The sequence below is a fragment of the Diospyros lotus genome, chromosome 6, assembly GCF_014633365.1.
Source record: "Diospyros lotus cultivar Yz01 chromosome 6, ASM1463336v1, whole genome shotgun sequence".
NCBI classification, from domain to species: domain Eukaryota; kingdom Viridiplantae; phylum Streptophyta; class Magnoliopsida; order Ericales; family Ebenaceae; genus Diospyros; species Diospyros lotus.
This window is the reverse complement of record NC_068343.1, coordinates 45,659,962-45,683,493: the sequence shown is the minus strand read 5'-3', so window position 1 is coordinate 45,683,493 and position 23,532 is coordinate 45,659,962. Positions and strand designations below refer to the sequence as shown.

Genomic DNA, 23,532 nt, shown 5'->3' with positions numbered 1-23,532 from the left:
CGGCGAAGCTATGTGTCTCATAGTTATTTTTTTTTTAGAGAAAAGTGAAAAGATATAGTGAGGGAGTGAGATGAATCAAGAAAAAAATATATGGAGGCTATCTAGCACACTCTCTAGATGGTATGCTAGACATTTTTTTTTTTCTTATTATGTAAGCATTTTAAGGTGAAGTAGCACACTTTTTAATGCAACCCACCTTCCATTATTGGAGATACTCGTGCAAAATCATCCTCCACACTTAAAGAAAGGTTGAATTTCTTCTTCGAACTTAAACCATTGCAAAAACTTTTGAAGTTCGCCAATATACTCTATTTATAAGAAAGATTTTGAGACACACATCTCCTTATAATATTTTAAAATTCCTATCTTGTAAAATATTTCGTCTCTATAAAATTCCGTGTCTTCACACTTGAAGAAAGTTTAAATATTTTTCCCAGATTCAAACCATTGCAATAACTTTTGAAGTCCACCAATGTACTCTATTTATAGGCAAAATCTCAAACTAGCGGAGGCATGCCTCTTGTTGTAACACTTTACAATTCCTGTCTTGTAAAATATTTCGTCTCGATAAATTATTGTCTTCATTTTTTAAAAGGAAACACTTTACAATGGATCCATACTTTTGTAAGTAAAACTTAAAGCTTTTAATAATATTTTATGAGTTTGTATATAAATTCTATCTTATATACAATTCTTTCTTTTATTAATTTATACTATTACTCGTCATTTAACTTGGGCCTAATTTGGTATAGAGCCAAATCTTTAAATTAACATTAGAGCAATTTTTTCTTCCACTTGGTGTGTCTAAGTGTTGTATATTGGAGCCCGTTGTTAAGCCATGCAAAGGCTGTTTTTGGGTTAGATATTTTTAGAGTCCAGAAAAAAATAATAAAAAATTTCTATGTTAAAAAAAGACATTTAGTTTCAATACTGATTCTTCATCTCTGGTTTGTTACCAGATGAATTAAAAGATTATTTAAAAAACTAGAATTTACCTAATGTCAGACCTGATAATGTTAATAAAATAGGAATGTTTTACTCAGAGTCAAGAAAAATAGTCAAAGCAGTGGAACAAACCGTTCCTATTAGACAAGAATATGAAACCTTAAGATTATTTGATCCAAGAATAGTAAAGTACAAAGAAAATTATATATTTTTACATATAAGCTTACTACAAATAGTCTTAAAACCCTTAACTAATGAAGGATTAAATGCTTGTACATTAATAGAGTTAAGACACTATAAACATTTAAATTTTGCTGATTCTCTTTTAAGTCTTATTGAGTCTAGTTTATGCAATGGTCCACATTTAGTAACCTCTATACTAGCAAATTAATATATGTAATTACTACTCCCTGAAGATCAGATGTATTTACATCTGGGATAAATGGACAGCATTAGTTAGTCGAAATAAATAACAATATTAAATCGAATCTTGAGGCTCATATAAAAGGATGGGTGTGACATGCATTGTTGAAGCAAGTCACGAATCATATTTAAAATTTCTACTCTTAACATTTGGTGGCACCATATGCAGAAAACATTAAATAAAACGTTGTGTAATGGCAAGTAGAGAAGGATGTGGAGCTATGACTAATTAAAAGCAGTAGATCTAAAAGGGAACAGCATCATTGGTGAGCCCGCTGCTAGAAATATAATGTGGGAATCATTTTGAAGTAAGTGGCATGATGGTTGGGACAATTGTAGCCAGATCTATTAATGAAGTTAGAGGGAAAGAAAAACATCATGCACCGTGCCACTTGTTGTACAAGAACAAGATAGGAGTAGCCAACCTCCTCCTCTGGAGGAACTAGTTCATAATCCACCACCAAGGAGAGAAGAAGTGGCAGAGAATTCAGAGAATGGAGTTAGGGAAGGTCACTGACGAGATCGACAGGCTCTAGAAGTAACGGTGACAACTAACACTACTCATAATAGCATTGGAGCTTGGAAAAGAGGAAATCCGTTTTTCAGAAGACATCTTGGGGGACCCTTTACCGCAGGGTTTCAAGCTCCCTATATATTGTCCCCGATTATGATGGCACTACAAATTTGAAAGACCATTTAGAGAGGTTTGAATATATCATGCTACTCTACAGATTTCTAGATGATGTCATGCATCTACGTACAAGGTGTTCCTAATTACACTAAAAACCAATGACCAAGCATGGTTCACCCAAGCTATAGTTACATATCACTACCCGGAGTAAATAACCCTATTATTAACCTTGAATCTTGAAGGTCATATAAAAGGATGGGCATGGAAAGCAATGTTGAAACAAGTCACAAATCAAATTCCAAATTTCCACTCTTAAATGCAGCAATTCTTGTAGAATATGTTCACTATACACTTATGTTGGTATAATTTGATGAGGTACATTGATGGGTTACATTCGTCACCTTGAAAAACTATCAAAAACTATGGTGAGATCATTTCTAATTCTGAGTTCAAAATTTTAAGAGTGTCAATAGAACCTACTTCTGCATACCATATATTATGGAATTAGTCAATACAACTATAGCCTATTTGCTTGGATCCACGGCATCTACTCAAGAAGCGTGTGATCGACTACACAACACTTGTGCCAATAAAAAGCGAATAACACAAATGGCAAGAAATGACAAGGTATTAAATCTGAAAGTATATATTTTCAAGGGAACATTAATCTATCAAAGGACTATGAATCAACAATGAATAGGGTACATAAACTTTAGTTGACAGGATTGGTCAAACTACAACGTTCTAAAGATAGATCACATCTGCCTTCGGTTTTCAAGCCACAAATTAACTTCATGGACCATTAAGTCAAATAAGGATGTTTAAAAAATCCTTAATCCAATGAAATATGATAAGGACTCCATCAAGCTGACGTGGCTAAAAAAAAGTTAAACATTGTCAAGGGCTTCGTCTAAAGGTAGAGGCTAGCTCTATTAGGAGTGAGTCAGTAAATTTAATTTTTTTTTTTATCTTTTGAAGGACAAAAAAAAAAACAAGATAAACTTGGAAAAAATTATTTTGTTACAACTTATTTTTAATTTTATGATTTATAAATTGGATTAGGTTACTTGTAAAGAAAGGGTTAAAAAAAAATTTTATCGAAATTAATAATTTATTTTTGAATTAATTTTTCATCCTTGCCCACCCATTTTCACTCTCTCTCTCTCACCCCCCTTGCCCCGCCATCGCATCGAGCATCGCCGTCGCCCCCCCTATCGCTTCAAGCATTGCCGTTGCACCCCCACCCCCCCAATCGCATCGAGCACGGTCCGTCGTCGCCCCCCCCCGCCTTGACCACCGACAGCCATTGCCCCTCCTTCTACCACTCACACCCACCACTTGCCACAGACTGCCGTCACCCCCCTTCTGCCGTTTGGATAGCCATCGCCCCCACCAGCTGCTTGCACTGCCGCACCCCCACCCGCGGTTACCCCTCCCTCTGCCTCTAGCAACCGCCCACACCCACCACACCGCGTCTCAAACGACCACCGCCGGCCCCCCATCGTCGCTCTCATCGCACCACAGTCACCCTCTCACCCCCCTCGCCCCGCCACCGCATCAAGCACTGTCGTCGCCCCCCTCCCATCGCATCAAGCACGGTCAGCCGTCGCGCCCCGTCACGAGCACCAGCAGCCATTGCCCCTCACTCTACCACTCACACCCACCACTTGCCACAGATCGTCGTCACGCCCATCTATCGTTCGAATACCATCGCCCTCGCACCAGCCGCTCACACTGCCTCGCCCCCACCCACGGTCGCCCCTCCCTCTGCCGCGAGCAACCGCCCACACCCACCACTTCACGTCTTAGACGGCCACCGCCAACCCCCCATCGTCGCTCTCACCACACCATGGTCGACCCCTCCCACCACCATCACCCCCACAGGGTCCCCCGGTCAAGTTGCACATACATTTATATATTTATAAATTTTTCTTTTTTCTATTTTAATTTTTTTATTTGCTTTTGTTGTTTTTTTATGTGGTGATGATGATGATGATTTGGTTGTGAAAATGAAAAATTTAGAATGGATAATGATGATTTTAGTTCTTGTAATTCTGAAAAAAAAAATTTGTTATTTGAGTGTAAATTTAGTTCTTGAAAAATTAGAATTTATATAATTAATTTTATATTATGTAATATATTTAAAAAATTATCATTCATTAGATTTTATGTAATATAATTAATTTAATATTGTGTAATCTAAGTTACAATTCATGAAATTTAAAAGTGTGTTTCTAAGTTCACTCTAAATTTTGATAGAATCATAATCTCACTTTTTTCATTTAAAAAACTTAAAATAGTTTGGTTTTCATGAGTTCATTTGATTTTGAGATTTCCCAATCCCCCCCCCCCCCCCAAAGAAATCATTCTAATTTTTGTACTAACATGATGCACAATCACAAAAACAGATCCGTATCAGAAGATTTAAAGTAAAATTCTAATTTTACTTTAATTATATATATTGACATTTGGTATGATAGGACAAGAGAGTGAAAATAGTATTGATATTTAGTATGATAAGCCGTGATTTCCAACGATCAAAGACAACTATCTGAGACCCTTATCACCATCCACCAACATACTCAAAAATAAACAGAATTCAACGACCGTATCTCCATATATCTAACCATAAACTTTCAACCAAACTCAACCCACGCATAAACTTTTGGCCGAATTTTTGTAATTTTTTAAATATATTACACAATATAATATTAATTACATTACATAAATTTCACAATATAAAATTAATTACATAAATTCTAATTTTCGAAGGACTAAATTTACACTCAAATAACAAATTTTTCATTTTTAGAATTACAAGAACTAAAATAATTACAAACAAAGTAATATTTAGACATTTCCGTCTTTCTCAACACCGTCTTCAATCATTTTCCGACTACATTCACTAACGGGTAAATTTCGTTCCCCGACCACGTCATATAAACTTGATATTCTATGAGCCCGAATCCCAAACTCCTCACACAATCAAATAAAAAACTATATTCTTAATTTTTTATTTTCACAACCAAGTCATCATCATCATCACCACATAGGACAAACAACAGAAACAAATAGAAAAACTAAAGTAGAAAAAAGAAAAATATATAAATATATGTATGTGCGACTCCCCAAGGGGGAAACTCGGTAGGGGTGGACGACAGGTGAAAGGGTCGGGGTGACCAGCTGGGGGCGATGGCTGTGAGAGGGGCGACCATGGTGCGGTGAGAGCAGCAATGGGGGGCCGACGGTGGCCGTCCAAGACGTAGTGTGGTGGGTGCTGGCAGTTGTTCGCGGCCGATGGTGGGGGCAAGGCGATGCAAGCTACTGGTGGGGGGGGCGATGGTGGTCCGAGCGATAGAGGGGGGCGACGGTGGTCTGTGGCCGGTGGTGGGAGTGAGTGGCAGAAGGAGAGGCAATGACGACCGGTACTCGAGCGAGTGGGGCAATGGTGGCTGGTGCTCGTGATAGGGGGCGACAGTGGACTGTGCTTGACGCGATGGGAAGGGGGGACGATGATGCTCAACGCTATAGGGGAGGCAATAACGGTGCTCGATGTGGTGGCGGGGCGCGGGGGGGGGGGGGGGGGGGGGGGGGGGGCGATGACAGATACGGGGTGGGAGGGGCGATGACGGATACGGAGGCTTAGGGTCTACACAATTAAATCCTTTGACAAATTTCAGTATTATATGATACTTGTAGGTAACTTCACGAAATATATATGATTGTATCCAATAAAAATGAAAGGGACGAGCCAAGCCATCTCAACCTACCACTACCCAAGCTTGGGCTCTACCCTATGCAATAGGAGTCAAGTTTGGACTCGGTTCATTATGAGTTTAATTGGAAGGCAAGTTATTATTTTTTTTTTTTTTTACAAAAAAAATTGCTGCAAATTTTGAAAATAAACTATAAAAAACAAGCATAACACGTGTGCGCTCATGCAGCCCACAAGGCTCAATTCGAGGTCGGCTTTGCCCAGAGCTTGCACAAACATGAGCCCCAACCACCCATGGGTTCAGCCCATTGCCAACAGTACTCAAATCCCATTTGATTATGGCCATTGGTTGCCAAACAACAGATTATCAATTAATCCAATACCACCTCCAAAATTGGGTAATAAATACCTATTCGAAGTTCTATTTCAAACTTAAATTGTCAAAATCTTTGAAATTTTCATCTCCAACGCCAAATATTTCACATTTTGTAGAACACACAAACTACTACGTACCCATTTTTTCACCACTCAATTCTTATAATAGAATCCAAAAGTGCAACCCAGCCAAAATTACCTACACATGCCACAAATTGGATTCCCAATCATCACATCCATGCATGTGTTTAATTTCCTTGGTTACAAACTCTCCCATATATATATAATTCCTATATATATATATATATATATATGCAGCTATAATCTTAATTCTAACTTCAAATTAAAGTTTTAATGATTGACATGCACGCACTAGCTAGCTACTTGGGGAACATATATATGTTTTCCTTTTGTAATTAATATTCGTTCACAGTATTCCTGTGAGCTCCTAATAAACCCTAATTAAACACATTGTGTTATTGTAAAACATGTTTCATTTGAATATATATGGAACACATCATCATTGACTTTCATTTCATTTTCATGCGAAAGTAGTAAATGTCCAAGAATCACTTTTGGGTTTGACATCACTTGTTCATTATTCCACCAATTAACTTGACAACTCTTTCACCAAACCCTCCTCACGATAGCAACTTCAACAACAATGGACATGATAAGAGTACTTGACCGAACGCCTATCTTGCAAAAGCGCGATAAAAAAAATAAGTGACCAGTTCATTTGGTAAAACCCATATGGTAACTTCTAATTAGTATCTTCGTATCTAACTTAATACAATTAAATCAATTTAAGTATATAAATAAGGTCTATGTCATTTCTTGTATCATATACTTAACATGCATGTTACTCGTCAGGTGCTCTCAAATAAGGATTTTTCTTCTTATTATTATTATAAATTTCCTATATATTCACAAATTATATAAAACAAATACTCCCATAATCACTCCACCTAGCTAAATTTTAAAACTAGTGTTATCATTATACAATTAATTTGTACATAATTAATTACCAATTTGTAGACGAAATAAAAACCTAAAATATAGGGAAATTAAGTTATTGACGACTGTTCTTCTTATCTTGAATTTCTTTCTTAACCCTAACATGAATAAAGAGTATGTATGGCCTGCCCTTCACTAGGACCAGCTTGATCAACATTTAATGGGATAGGCCCGGCCCTAGCTAGTTGGCTCCTATTTTGAAAAAGTGGCTCGATCGACAGACAACCTAGACGTACGGGTTGTGAACATGAAATTAGGGCATGTCCGGGTTAGGGCCGCATGCATGCAGTACTTTCGTGAGTTGGGATGGATGGCCAATTATATATATATATATATATATATAAAAATATATAGCCGGACAGACAAATCGATATATCCGAACTCGAGTTTGCCTGCCCAATTTTACATGGCCAAATTAATAGGGATAAATATATGATGCACGTACATTTAAGTAGCTACGGCCTCTTTATTTCAAAACTTTATTTATTTCTTGGAACCCTCGATCGGAGTATTTGGCTTATTAATGGAAACATTCTAAAAATGATGGGAGTACTAAAGTCAAATAAATCATCTACCAATGAAAAATTCTTGCTTGACTGACTACACCACATTTGAATTTAAGGAGATAACTGCATCACTATTCAGGACTTTGAAAGAAATGGGAGTGCTAAAGTCAAATAAATCATCTACCAATGAAAAATTCTTGCTTGACTGACTACACCACATTTGAATTAAGGAGATAATTGCATGACTATTCAGGACTTTGAAAGATTCCTTCATCGGGCGTTGGGCGCTCAACACTCTATTAATTATTTATTTTATTTTTTAATTAATTACTTTTCCATCGTTCCAAAAGAAAAAAACAATTATATAGCTAGATTATCCACCAATTTTTATTTTTTCTTATGGATACATGATTGGCTCTTACCAGACTTTATTACATCTCGAGCTAATTGAAATTTCCTATCAATAATAATATGTTTTCATCGTTGAAACTCTATTTTTTTTTTTTAAAAATGAAATTTAAAAAAAACATTATTAAAAAGGAGAATGGACATGTATTTGGTCTCATAAATTCATCTAGTCAAATACACTAAAAGACCTTCAAAATTCATGAAAATTATAATAAAAATTCTAAACTATGAACAATGAAGATCTATATTACGATTGCAAAATCTCCTACTGTAATATTTCTATTAAAAGAAAATTGAAACTCGGTTCCATTATACTCCTTATTTTCATCTAATACATATTTCCAAATTCATTTATTCTTATTTGACAAATTGTTAGGACCCTTTTGTTTCATATGTAGATCGAAGCTTTTCTCTTCGATCTCGGACAAAATGCATCAATAGAATGATATATAGGGGGATGCAATTCTCCTATTCTAATAGATAGGCCCAAAAATCCTCACGAATCAAGATTGGTGTTCTTAATAAAAGCCAAAAGCACCAATTTCAAATTTTGAAGATTGCAATATTATGTTTATTATCATGTAATCCTCATAGATTATAACCTTGTAAATATACTAATAACATGAAAAAAAAAATCAAACCTTATCTTCAATTACGTACAAAATTAAAGAGATAGGGTTAAAGAGAGAACCTGTGGTTGTAAACCCAGCCAGAAATCCCTCCAACTCTTTCCATGGCGTTCCTCCATCTCACCACTTTTTCCACTCCAAATCTTCTCTCCAGATCTTCAATGTCCTTCTCAAATGGTCCTTTCAGTCTCCGTACGTCCGACGGATTAACTTCAAAAAACACCGGAAGCACAAGTTTTCGCAGCTCGCAAATTCTCGCCAGCTCCTCCAAGCACCACCGGGAGGATGCATAGTTAGGCGATATAACAGCAATAGCTGCAGCCGAATCCTCAATCGCTTCTAGCAAACTCGGCGCTATTTCGTCGCCCCGATCCATTCCTTCATTGTCTAGAAAGACTCGGATTCCATTCGAGAAGAGACTATTGTAGAGATCATTAGTGAATCCGTCCCTGGTATCTTCACCTCTGAAGCTCAAGAACACGTCCCATTTTAGCCGGAACGCGGGAGTCGACTCCATAACACCGTCTTTTTCCTCCATTTTTTTCCCTCTCCGGCGGGTTCTCAAACTTAATTTATCTACTTTTTCCTTTTTGACAACTTGTTTTGTAATTTCATGTATATGGGATGGGAATAAATTAGGCTGTGAAAGAAGTTGTCTAGGGGAGTTGTTCGTCTAGCATCGTCCGTGGGACCCTATATGTACCAGAATGCCATGTACGTGACTGTGAAAGACCTTGCGTGTGAATACCCACCCGCAAGAAGGGAAAATTACATAAAAAGTCCCAAACTTGTGAATAATGCAGTTCTGATATGATTAGTATCATTTTGACATTTCAACCTCCTCCTCATTTTTCTTTCTTTCCTTTTTTTTTTTTTTTTTTTTATGTAAAAACAACCTCATTTCAGGTTAGACAGTTTGTCTACTTGACCTAAAGGTCACGTACAATAAATTTTAAATCTAATTACTCCGTCACATTTCATGATTCATTTAACTGATAAGCCTAATTATTATTGGTGTTATCAAAAGATCATAAACAACAATTAACTGGACTAAATATCTTTATTATTTTCGCAACCATCATTGTAAGATATCAAAATCCATTTGTATTCAACTTGTCATTCAAACTGTGATTAGTATTCAAATAAATAGTTTGAAGAGGTAAACGTTGGTATCATTCGTGTAGTCAACCAATCATCAATTGTTCATTATTGTTTTTGTTTATATGGTTTGTTTTAGCATATGGAGCAAATGATTTATGATGAAAAGACAAATTTTACTTTGAAAAAAAATTTCTTTGTGATGTACAATGTGAATTGATGATTAGTTGGGATTGGAGGCGAATCCAAAAGTGAATTTGGGAGAGAATTGGCCCCCAAATTCATAGATCGTTTCAACCACTCCCTCCTTTAATAAACCAAATATATAAGACAGATTTAAGGGAAAGTTGAGGCTAACACAGGCTGCAATCCATGCCTGTCTCCCTAAATCCGTCCCTAATTGGAATTATTTCTTATTGATGATGTTAATCATTTACACTATACTCGGATCTTTTTGGAAGATCGCACCTAATTACATAAAAAAAATTGTCGCAATAATATTGATAATTTACGCAACATTTTTGAAAAAATGACAATATTGTTGTGTCATAGATTTTTCGAAAACATCCGACTAGGGTGTTTCTAATTAATAATTCCAAGTTAGTGTATTTTTAATGAGTAATTCCAAGTGAATGGTTTTTCTTAAGAATAAATCATTAGTAAGTGACAAATAACGCTTATAATGTAAATATTCATGATTTTGAGGATAAAATAGTCCAAAGAAAAATATGACACTATTCCCTATAAATTACACAATAATGGAATCTTTTTTGGCACACTTTTCAAGGCATAAATTTCTTTATTAAGCATTTTGGAATTTTCCTTTCGAAAGAGATATTATTTTTCTTCCAAAGCAAGCATTTGTATTCCTTCTAAACAGGTATTACCTTTGTAAGGAGCAAGGCTTTAGGTCTATCAGTCCACACAGTTATCCATGTATAACAGGTATTACCTTTGTAAGGAGCAAGGCTTTAGGTCTATCAGTCCACACAGTTATCCATGTATAACAGGTATTACCTTTGTAAGGAGCAAGGCTTTAGGTCTATCAGTCCACACAGTTATCCATGTATTAGTAGAAGATTTGACAATTACCGTGGCCCTTGCTTCTTCCGATGAAACTCCAGGTTGAGAAGTTACTCGGAATGACTTTGAATCCAACACTTGCTTTAAACTCTGTTTGTGGTGACATAATCTCTCCTTAGCAGTTATTTTTATTCCTTCCGAAGATAATATTTTTCCAGCCAATTCTCCCTTTCGAAGCAGGTAGTTGCCCACCCCTTGTTTTTCCTCCGAAAATCGCCAGCGCGTGCCACGTGGCACGCGGTATTCCTTCCGTTTGAAGCTTCTTCCGCCAGCACCCCTGCATCCGCATGGTAGCCTCATAGGCGCGCCCGCATGGGAGTGCGCCTCTGCAAGGCCGCGTGCCACCTGGCGCCTCCAAAATTGCTGGGAGAAAAAATCCCAGTGCGTCCTGCGTGATTCGATCCCAAGACGCCCAGCTCTTAAGCCTCGCTCACATGCGTGCAAGACCATCCCTCTAGCGCGCTGGTTCATCTCCTAGTATGCATATTTTAAGTTTATAGTAATTCTTCTTCTATTTCCTCAAATCACACTGATAGTCCAAAATTTTACAAACTTATTTAGTGCCCCCGCAAACCTCCAAAATCAAATGGGCCCTTTTGATTGAGTCACATGACTTCCCCACGCACTATCTTGACTCTTAATATTCAACAGGGTATAATCATAAGCAAAAATATTATAGAAGTTCTTAAAATAATAAATAACGCTTGGAAACATCCTATGATAACCCAAAGTTTTGTCAGGATAAGCCCCCTAGAGATTAAGAACCTGATTCAGCAACTCGCCGTGAGAACTACCTTCTCCCAAAAGACTCCCTAGGCTATTTAGTCCTTGTCGGAGGATTTCTCTTAAGCTGATCTAAGTGCTTCTAACCCACATGTTCACCCTCGATATCTGGTACTATATTATGATCAGGCCTCCTCTTATCGACAGAGATATCTCATTTGTATTTATTAAATGTATCATTCATTTATTATAATTATTTTTCTACACGTACTGACTTAAGCATCGGAGGGCATACACAGGTGAGAAATCGCCGCATGCCTTCTAACTTATTTATGTGAGTGTAGTTATGCCCTGAACAAACCGAATGTTACTCCTGATTGGATCAATCTGCTACCGAAAATGTCCTTGAGGGCTTATTTGAGACCCTAGTTAGATAATCGAATACTAGAGCTACCCAACATACATTTCCACAAACAGACACTTGTTAGTTGTCCGTCTAGCCCTACCGCGACTCTGGCATTCCCGCCTCACAAATTTTAATTGTTGTATTTTTTGTAACAACAGACAGCAACTGACTAAGACTTTTTGAGAAGCAAAGCGAGGATTAAAAATCCCATTTTATCACCCAATTTAAATATTTATTTCTTATTATTATTATTTTTACTATTTTAAAAGCAATTTAAATTTAAAATCTAAAAATAAAATAAAACATAACAATAACAGTGATTTTGAAACATTGGGTGTGAGGATTTTTAATCCGATTAAGGGTGCCATAATGAAAAGGTAAGGTAAGTCCGGGCAAATTCCCATAACTTTGATAGTAAGGGTGCGTTTGATAGGAGTGAAAAATGATAGTGGAATTTATTTTTACTCAAATTTCAAGAAATTTTGTCAAACAATTTCTTCTTTTTTTTTATGAAATTCGAATTTCATTTTAGTTAAAAAAATAGAGATTTTCCTTGAAATCAAAGAATTAAAATTTTTAAGGGATGAGGTGAGAATTGAAATTCTATGAAATTGAAATTTCATATCACTTTTCACCCTTCAATCACACGTACCCTAAGTAAAGTTTTTTTTTTTTTTAGGTTTATATGCATATAAATCTACTAATTTGTGACTTGATTTTTGTGAGCAGGCACTATAACAAAAATGATTTGTTAAGTCATCTTTTTAGGGTTTTTTTTAAAAAATGTCATCTAAAATACCATTTGAAGGCATAATCTAAAAAAGTGCCCCAATACAATAACTTTAATGAGGCACAACAATTAAGTACCCTATAAAATATCATTTTAAGGCACAATTTAAAGAAGTGCCCCCAATAAAATAACTCTAATGAGGCACGACAATGAAATGCCCTAATAGACAAATATAAGTGTCTTAATAGATAAATCTAATAGGACAGAATTTTTGAAATGTCCCATTAAAATAATCCTAACAAGACACTCTAATAAAATGCCCTAATAGACAAATCTTAAGTGCTCCAATAGAATAATTCTAATGAAACTTAGATATATTATAAAATAAACATAGGCACATATATTAATAAGATAATGTGTAGATTAGGTGGCCATGCGTGTGCAAGAAGAATGAAAGGTTCAGGGTTCGAGCAGAGGAAGAAGTAAGTTAGAGTTAAGAGATGGCATTGTGGGGGATATAAAAAATAAATTTATAGTGATTTTTGAGCCATTTTTAAGTGTCGCAACAAACTTAAATTTATAGTTATTTTTGAAGCATTTGTAAGTGCCTCAATATGTTTTTGAGGGCACAGTTACATGAGACATTATTATTAATGCCCTAATAGTTAAAATGCCTCAATAAACTATCTATTAAGGTATTTTTAAATGCCTCTTAATCTAAAATTTATTGTAGTGAAGAGTGTTGCTATATCATTTGAACTCCCTATGTGATTCACTACTCTTCATATCTACTTGATAAGATTTATAACGATGAGGTGGCCGTGGGGTAGGGTCACAAGTGCTAGAAGGGCGATGATTTTGTGGTTATAATATATGAATGATCTAGATATCCGTAGATGTGACCAGATTTTTAAAAATTGGGGAGTATGGTGACAATTTTTAAAAATAAAAGTTGAGACTTGAGACACATCTAGATATCTCAGTAAACGTGACCAGATTTTCAATCCTAATGACCTACCATCGGTTGGCGTAATTTGAGAAGTATTTTGTAACTTAAAATTATAATTAACTTTTTTTAGCTAATGTAACTTCTCATTTTTTATCCTCCAAAACATTCAATTAGATATATAAAAGGACTGTTGATGGTCTACACATCATTAAAATAAATTAATTTTAAAGAATTCTCTCAACTATTTATCCCGGAGATATTTACCCATTTAACTATTACTGTTAAACTCATTTTTTCTACAAATAAAAAACTGAATAGTGTGAAAAAAAAAAAAGAATAATGATAAGTGATCAGGAATGATGTTAAAAATTCAGGCATAGTCCTTTTGTCTATTGTTACATACATTATTAACGTGTTTTTTTGTATACTATAGTAGTGACATTAAAAAGAGAAAAAAATGTAAAACTTTTTATTTGATTATCCCAATAGTTGGTCGCTATGAGTAAATATTTCTATAACTTAAAATGTGTGGTATAAAAATGTAATATTTGACTTTGAAAAATAATTAATTATTGAGTCTATGATAAGATTATTGGTTATTTGGGAGTTTAAGATGAATTAGTGAGAATTTGTGACTTGAGAAAATTAATGAAAAATATTAATTTTGGAATAATATTTTAGAATGAGAGAAATAAATGAGAATTATGAAATTTCTTGGGTTAAGAAAATATAATTTAAAAATTAGTATAAAACTTAATTTGTTGGGTCATGCAACAGGAAAGTTGGTGGTTGTGTGTGCAATGCTGGAAATTATATTATTTTTAAGTAGCATTTGTAAAAATAATGAAAATAAAGAAATATCAAGATAAATTTGAAATAATTTTCAGATCAAGATATGAAATGATTAAAATAAAATTAGAAAATATTCTAAAATTTTTATTAAATTATTTGTTAAATTTTTTAAAATATACTAGAGGACATAAATATTTTTTTTCTTCTTATTTATAAAGACTAATATATGCTTATTTTGAGGGGAAAATAAGCATATCTTAAAAGATTAATATGAGGTTATTAATAATTTTTTTAATAATAATGAGATAAGCTTAATAAACATGTTAAAAAAGATAAAATTTTAAAATATATCTTATATTTTAATTTTTTTAATTCATATCTTAATTAACAAATGCAGTATCTACGTATATAATTGAAGGAGGTTGCTAGGCGGCTGGTCTTGGGATCGATCCTTAGGCAGCGCAGTGGAGGAGCTGATTTTGTTGAGAAGATATTGCTGGAATTTTCCAGCAGCGAGAAGGCCAAAACGGCGCCGTTTGGAGTGCCCAAATTGAAGTCACATGGCAGCTGGAGGGTGCCACGCGTTGCACGCTGAAGGCTTGAAGCAGCCTTGTCCGCCCGTCTCTTCTATCTTGTCTTCAATTTTAATTCATTTTCAGCCAAGTATTTCCTCTCCAATTTTAATTGCTTTGCAGCTAAGTAAATGAAGTGAAGTGCAGGTTATGATTAGCATTGGAGAAGGAGAAAGTAGAGAAATTACGGTCGTAAATTGGCCAAGCATTGAAGCTAAGGGACAGGTAATTATGAGACTATTTTAGTGGGCTTCTTACTGTGGATGGAGAAGGGAATTCAGTAAGCTGGGAATTAATTAATATAATAGGGATAGGTCTTTATTCTATCTATTATTGTACGTAGTTACATCGTCAGTCCCTTTTGACGCTTTCCTGTTAACTCAATGGCATTTCAGGAACTTCAAATACAAGCGAGACCAATGATGCGAATGTACTTCCAATAGAAAAGAAACTGGACCGTTTTTATTTCTAAATTTTTTCTACGATATGGTCAGTGGAAGTTTTTTATTTCCTTCTACCCAAATGTAAATTTTCTAGCAACTATTTCAATTGCGACTGCTACAATTAAATTGCAATTGTTATTGCCAGCTTTCTCTTTCATTGTTTTAATTTTTGCTTAAATACTTTCAATTACTTTCAATTATTCTTTGTCCTTTTTTTTCTTTTTATTTTCTTTTTTCACAAATGTCAAAAAGAGTTACCTTGTTTTTGACTTCAACACATAAAGGAATAGAATAAAAATTTTGCTATCAAAAAAATAGAATAGAGACTACATAAAAACTTCAACAATATATAGAATGAGAATCAACGGCACTGAAAAAAAAAAAAAAAAAAAGGCCTCCCCCCTTTTTTTTTCTAGGGCAATTGGTGATTGCTTCCCCCAGTAGAGACACAACTTGTACTACTTAAAAATATAATTAAAATAATTTCGAAAAAGATGTTTCTATCACCAACAAATTGAAAATTACTCTAAAAATGACATAAAAAAGATGTTTTTTTTTCTTAAAATTGAATTTTTGATGCAGCTTAAATTTTTTTTAATGGCTAAGTGTTCTTCCTTTTCTCTTTGTTTCATTACGCCATGAGAAGTGTAATTAGGGTTTAATTTGGTTTGTTGTTATTAGAATTCTATAATCATATTTGTTGAAAATAATTTATTTTTCTTGTCAATATTGTGCTTGTTTGTTGGATCGTACTGATCCATTGGACTAAGGGCCCAAAGCCTAGCACTGAGCTCGATCCCGGGGTAGATCTTAGCCCAAGATGCCCTAATAACCTTTCTATTCAAGCCGAGATCCTTACGCTAATAACAGATTTTATCGACTCTGAGCAACTCGCACACTGATTCTCGATTAGCTCCTAATCTCCATCAAATCTGAGATCCTCAGAGATGACTCTTATCACCATTGTGTATCTCGGCTTCCTATCTTCCCATGATGATTGACGACACGCAAGGCACCCTCACCTCTATATAAACTAGCCTTGTAACATCTCGCATTCAGCGATAGGAAGGACCAGAACAACTTACCCTGATGAGCCTACACGAACTTCCCAGGAGATCACCCATCCTTGAGCTTCCCCAATTCAAGTACGCTTAACCCTGGAGTTCCTTGTTTACATTTAGCCCAAAATGTATTTAGTTGATGTTATTTTTTTCCTTACTTATCCTCGATATATACTACCATTCTCTAGGATCTTGGGGTATTACATTCTCCCCCCTTTGAGCACATGACGTTCTCGTCAAAAAGTGAAATCGTTCACCTCAAGTGTCCCATATTTGGTCTAACAGGATATGAGAGAAGATTAATCATAGTAATTTAATTAGACATAGTGGTTAGACTTGAGTTTACCACGCTCAAGGAGCCCCTCTTACTTTAGAGAGAGATACTCTTATACTGTTACTTACGAGACTCGATTCTTAATCTTGATCTAAAATTCACCACGAAAGATATTTTGTACCCCTTCTTAACTAACTGAGCTGCCCACGTGCGCGATAGGTCTTTATTCTATCTATTATTGTACGTAGGTACATCGTTAGTCCCTTTTGACACTTTCCTGTTAACTCAATGGCATTTCAGGAACTTCAAATAGAAGGGGGACCAATGATGCGAATGTACTTCCAATAGAAAAGAGACTGGACCGTTTTTATTTCTAAATTTTTTCTACGATATGGTCATTGGAAGCTTTTTATTTCTATGATTGAAATTGAAAGTCCTTTTGTTTTTTTTTTTTTTTTCGAAATGTGGAAAGATTAAAATATTATTATAATCTCTAACTCAACTGGTTGAGTTCCATCCTCCTCGACATTCTAAATAATAATAATTGTATAATACAACATTTTTAATTTTTACACTATCATAGAATGTTATTTAATCTTTTTACAAAAGAAATTTCTCAAACCTGCTAGTATCAGTTGATAAATATATATATATTTTTCAATTTTTTTAATTATGTTTGTGCTATTGGTCAGTATTCTATTAGAAAATTAGCCATATGAGTCTCTATTCTATTAAAAGTTTTCAAAAAACAATAAGAGTTATAATCTTTTTTTTTAAATTATAAGAAAATAATAATTACAAAAATACTCTAAATATTTCTAATATTCTATTTTTCACTTTTAGAATAAAATACTTGAGATGAATAACAAATAAGCCAGAAAGACTTATAGGCCTTTTTTATGCGTTAAAAACGTGTTTGGCGCAACAATCCTCTATTGTAGAATTTCTTTCTATCCAAATGTCAATTTTGTAGCCACTATTTCAATTGCGACTGCTACAATTAAATTGCAATTGTTATTGCTAGCTTTCTCTTTCATTGTTTTAATTTTTGCTTAAGTGCTTTCAATTACTTTCAATTATTCTTTGTCCTTTTTTCTTTTTATTTTCTTCTTTCACAAATGTCAAAAAGAGTTACCTTGTTTTTGACTTCAACACATAAAGGAATAGAATAAAAATTTTGCTATCAAAAAAATAGAATAGAGACTACATAGAAACTTCAACAATATATAAAATGAGAATCAACGGCACTGAAAAAAAAAAAAAAAAGGCCCCCCCCCCCTTTTTTTCTAGGGCAATTGGTGATTGCTTCTCTTGGTAGAGACACAACTTGTACTACTTAAAAATACAATTAAAACAATTTCGAAAAAGATGTTTCTATCACCAACAAATTGAAAATTACTCTAAAAATGACATAAAAAAGATGTTTTTTTTTTCTTGAAATTGAATTTTTGATGTAGCTTAAATTTTTTTTAATGGCTAAGTGTTCTTCCTTTTCTCTTTGTTTCATTACGCCATGAGAAGTGTAATTAGGGTTTAATTTGGTTTGTTGTTATTAGAATTCTATAATCATATTTGTTGAAAATAATTTATTTTTCTTGTCAATATTGTGCTTGTTTGTTGGATCGTACTGATCCATTGGACTAAGGGCCCAAAGCCTAGCACCGAGCTCGGCCTTGGGCTAGATCTTAGCCCAAGATGCCCCAATAACCTTTCTATCCAACCCGAGATCCTCACGCTAGTAACAGATCTTATCGACTCCGAGCAACTTGCACGCTGATCCTCAATCAACTCCTAATTTCCATCAAATTTGAGATCCTCAGAGATAGCTCTTATCACCATCGTGTATCTCGGCTTTCTATCTTCCCATGATGGTTGACGACATGCAAGGCACCCTCACTTCTATATAAACTAACCTGATCACAAGTCAAGGTATGTTCTTTCCAAGCTTTATTTTGAACCCTCACTGACTTGAGCATTGGAGTATTTGCAGGTGCCAGCTAGGAGTGTTCAAAAAACCTACTGGACCGCGGTTTCCGATCGAACTGGACTGGACCGAACCAGTCGATTTTTTGAAATGGTGGTTCAGTTCGATTTGAAAAACTGCCAAATCGCGCGGTTTGTGGTTTGGCAGACCGACGGTTTGGTTCAAAACTGAACCACCCGCATATATAATATATAATTAAAAAAATTAAAAATATAAAAAGGGCGCCAATGTCCTCGACTATTCCTCCCCTTTCCCCCAAACCCTAACCCGCACCCACCCACTCGCCATAGTCTTTCTCTCTCCCTGGACCCTCGGATCGTCGATCAACGCTAACCCATACGCGACCCCCGGCCCCCCACGTCGCAAGCTCTGGTCGCAGTAGACGACGGACGCACCTTTTGACACCGCTACTGTTGTCTCGCAGTGACGAGCGTCCCGTTGCCTCCTTCCCCCAACGTTTCTGATCGCCAATAGGCTGGTTGCTGGTAGCCTGTAGCCTGGTACCTCTTGACACCGCCACGGTGTTGCCTCGTAGCAGTCCAAGCCCGTTGCCTTCTTCCCCCAGTGTTTTCGATCGGTTCGCCGGTTGCTGGTATGTAGCTTCATGACTCTCTCTCTCTCACAACTGTTTCTATTGTTTTATTATAAAGATTTTTAGTCGCAAAATGCTTGTGACTTGTGAGGAAAAACTTTCAGTGAGTGTTGTATTTTCTCTCTCCCATCCGCCTTATTGATTTCCCTGCTTCTTGAGCATTTATGATAATATACAATCATGACTGCTTAAGTGTTTAAACTGGTATGATCTTCAAGTTGATGTTTAGGAACTGGCTTGATCCAAAAATTTGGTAGACTTAAATCTGTTGTATTGTGAATTTTAAACCAGTTGAACCTGTTGTTTTTGTTGCTATCATGGCGTGCTTCAGCTCACCACAGTGTATGGATTTTAGGTCTATCAATTAGTGTATTACAGTGAGTTTGCAGCAAAAATAAAAATTTAGAATCAGTTCGAACGGAACCGAATCGGCCCGGACCGGACCGGACCAAATGCAGAAATTGCCAAACCGCGAAAATCGAATTAAACCGAATCGCATTTTGTAGTTCGGTTCGGTTCGATTTTCCGCACCAAATCAAATCGCTTGGTTTAATTTGGTAGAAAACTGAGCCTGCGGTTCGGCGCTTTAAATCTACTCAAAACCGGCCAAACTGAACCGCGAACACCCCTAGTGCCAGCTACTCCTGCATGATCACAACATTCCATCACTGTAGCAACCAATCTTACTAACCCTGTTGAGTCAAAAGGAACATTTGGCTCCTATTGTAGGGCCAGACAAAATTTACCTACCCCACAAGATGAATCCTTAGTCTTCTCTGCAAATTATCCATGGTTAGAACAAGAAGTTACAATAACATGGCCCCAAACCAGGAGATTCTGAATACCATCATCAACCATCATCCAGAAAATTCAGTAACCATGGTGGCTCTCTTCCAAAGCATTCCATAGCTTCAAGATCTAGTTACTGAGGTAACCCGCAACCAGCAACATGACCAGGGCGACGAACGGGTTGACGACGATGCAAAAGTCAGCCGTCACCAACAATTCAGGCTACTCACACTCTTACTCCTCACTGTCAGCATCGTTGTACACTCCGAGTCACCTCTTCTTGGAGTTCATCATCTCTGTCCCCCTTCTAGAAGGATTCCGCCTTCCTGACACATTGGAGTTGTATGACGAAACCACTGATCCAAGGAGCACTTAACAATGTTCAACTCTTTGATGTTGTTAAATGGGGAAACTGATCCGATCATGTGCCGAGCTTTCCCTAGCACATTAAAGAAGTCCTCCTTGCTGTGGTTCTCCTGTAACACCCCACTTCTCTTGAGTGTTAGGTAACGTAAGATTCCGGGCATATTTTTTTTCCAATCAATGGAAACTCAACACAAAACCCTTCCCCAAAGATCTCGTTACACCTTCTTAGTATATCAACTATGAACCATCAATAAACTAAGATAGGTACATCATCTCAAATGTGGAAGCTAGATCGAAACCTCAATAAACCATAATCGAACCCACTTTATTCATAATATAAAGTCAACTAGGGTTAACATGACGTCATCAAAATTAACAACATAATTGGAAACGACATAAAGTAAATTATCCACTAATCGTTGTCACTCCTCGGCAATTCCCTTTCCCTTCACACCGCTGCCTTCACCTGAAACATTTGAATATTTTAGGGACATAGTCTATATTAAATGATGAATCATCTATGTGAGAGTTCAAAAACACATTTTCATGATTGAATGCAAAATATGAAATAAACGAATACACCCAGCAAGTCCTAACCCAAGAGAATCCCTAAAGCTTAACCCTACCACGGGCAAAGAGCAACCTTTCTAAAAGCTATGCCACCATATCGACTCAACGACACGACGCAATTCTAACTTAAGAGGGGTAAGCCAACGCATCTCTCCAACATCTCGGGAACAATCGTTACCAACTCCCGGCCGAGGAAGGTCACATCAATGCAGGAACTCGGCTCACCACATTTACGTCGGAGATTACGTTCCCACTCTAAGCATCCAAGAACCACCATACAATCCCAACTCCAAAATTTCACATGAAGCACCTGGTCATCCTAGTGCAACTTCCCTGGCCAAACGGCCTGGCACGGAAACCAATGCGGCTATCTCGACATACTCACCAGCACAAGATACCTCAATTATTCTGTCTTGGAGAATTATGGCTACACTATCCAGACAACATCCTAGGCCGACATCCCACATGAACAACACAATATGGACTACATAGTCATCCTAATGCAACTTCCCTAACCAAACGGTCCGGCACGAAAACCAAGCGACTATCCTAACATGCACACTAGCACCAGATACCCCTATTATTTCGTCACGCCCTTGGAGAATTATGACTACACTATCCAGACAACATCTTAGCCTGACATTCCATACGAACACATAAAACGCAAGACAATGCCACATTTCACAACTCAAAGCATCATATAAACAACATTTTATAAAATGCAATGCACAAGTTCAAAACGTTTAGGGACGAATCTGTTAGAATAAAAGTGCTATAGCACACACCAAGAGGGGGGTGAATTGGATAATTTTAAAAACTTAATTGAACTTGAAAAACTTTTTTATACAAATTGACGTTTTAGTGATTTAAAAACATCAAGCATATAAAATGACAAATATAAGTTTGCAAAGATAAATATGTGAACAAGTGAGGAATAATGAAATTGCTTGGAAAGATAAATAAACAAAGAGCGCAAGCAAGAGATGGACACAAGGATTTATAGTGGTTCAGCTTAACACAATCCTAATCCACTACTTTAGCTCCTCACTAAGGATTTTGGAAACAATCCACTAAAACCTCCTATCACTTCGGATAGGCCCTCTAACATCAAGCTAGGAAATACAACCTTTTGCTTTCAAGTAAGCCCTCTAGCAATACAATCTAGGAAAAATAAGAAGGATACAAAAGAGAGTTTCTAAGAGTATGCACTCTTAGTTACAATGTCTCTCAATAAAGATACAAGCCTTGAATCAAATGAAACAGATTTAGTACAAAGCCTTTTGAGAGAAAAGTTGAAGCACAAATATAAATCGAGAAGTATGAAATAATCCTTAAGCTCACTTAACTTCATTCCTATCCATTAGTCTCTTCTTGGTTATCAATGAGTTGTATATATAGGCATCCAAAAAGATTGAAGAGGAAACTAGCCATTTGTGACTGTTGAGATTTGAAAAACTAGCTGTTGGAGGCTTTCTGCAAAGAAACTTAGTCGACAAATGAAAATAGTTAGTCGATAGAATCAAGCAAAAATAACAAGCTTAGTCGACAAAGAAAATAGGTTGGTCGACCAAGTTGTAAAGACAACAAGGCACTTAGTCGACCAAGACAAAAATACACATGGAAGTTAGTCGACCAAGGGTACCCATCTGTCGACAAACTCAAAGAGTTAGTTGACCAAGTCATATCAAAAGCACTGTTAGTCAACCAAGGTTTAAGATTAGTCGACCAAGACCAAAACATATATATACTGTTAGTCGACCAATGCTTATAGTTAGTCGACCAAGGCACAAATAATCACATTGTTAGTTGACCGATCCTATAACTTAGTCGACCAAGACAATATGTTAGTCGACAAAATGAAAGCATGTAGTCGACAGAGTGAAGGCATGATGATACAAACATAAATGTCCTCATTTTCCTTAATTTATATTTTACCTTCCATTTACTTTAATACATAAATGTAAATAACAAAATACCCCCCATTTGGATTCAATAAAAATATTAAAAAAATCAAAATTCCTAAGAATAAGAAAGTAGAATTTGGATTTTAGTACAAACTTACGATTTTGCGATTTTACCACCTCCAAGATATATACTTTCTATTTCTAGAAAAATTCGTTAAAAATCATTTTATCACTAATGAATGTTAGCTATTGAATTACCGGGAGTTAGTTTTCTAAAAAGAAAACATTTTCTTACAGGTCTCCTTATAAGGTGCTAACCTCCCAGACTTAGAAAAAATATGACTTTGAAATCTCAATAATTGAAATTCATTTGGTTTTCATTCTCACAAAGTAATACTTGATATTGAAATTGATTTATGTTGAAAACCACAACCTTGACTCATGACTTAGGGATTAAACAAAATATATTTTTCATCATCAAAACTAATATACAAAAAGTACAACAACAAAACCTCCCTCATAAAACCAACCATCACAAGTTAAACCG

At 35.9% G+C, this 23,532-nt stretch overlaps 1 protein-coding gene across 1 annotated transcript in view; it reads right to left on the bottom strand.

The window, feature by feature from the left end:
- The window catches only part of LOC127804022 (disease resistance protein RPV1-like), a 206,497-nt gene that overhangs the window by 48,293 nt on the left and 134,672 nt on the right, over positions 1-23,532 (bottom strand). The gene's annotated exons all lie outside the window — the stretch shown is intronic.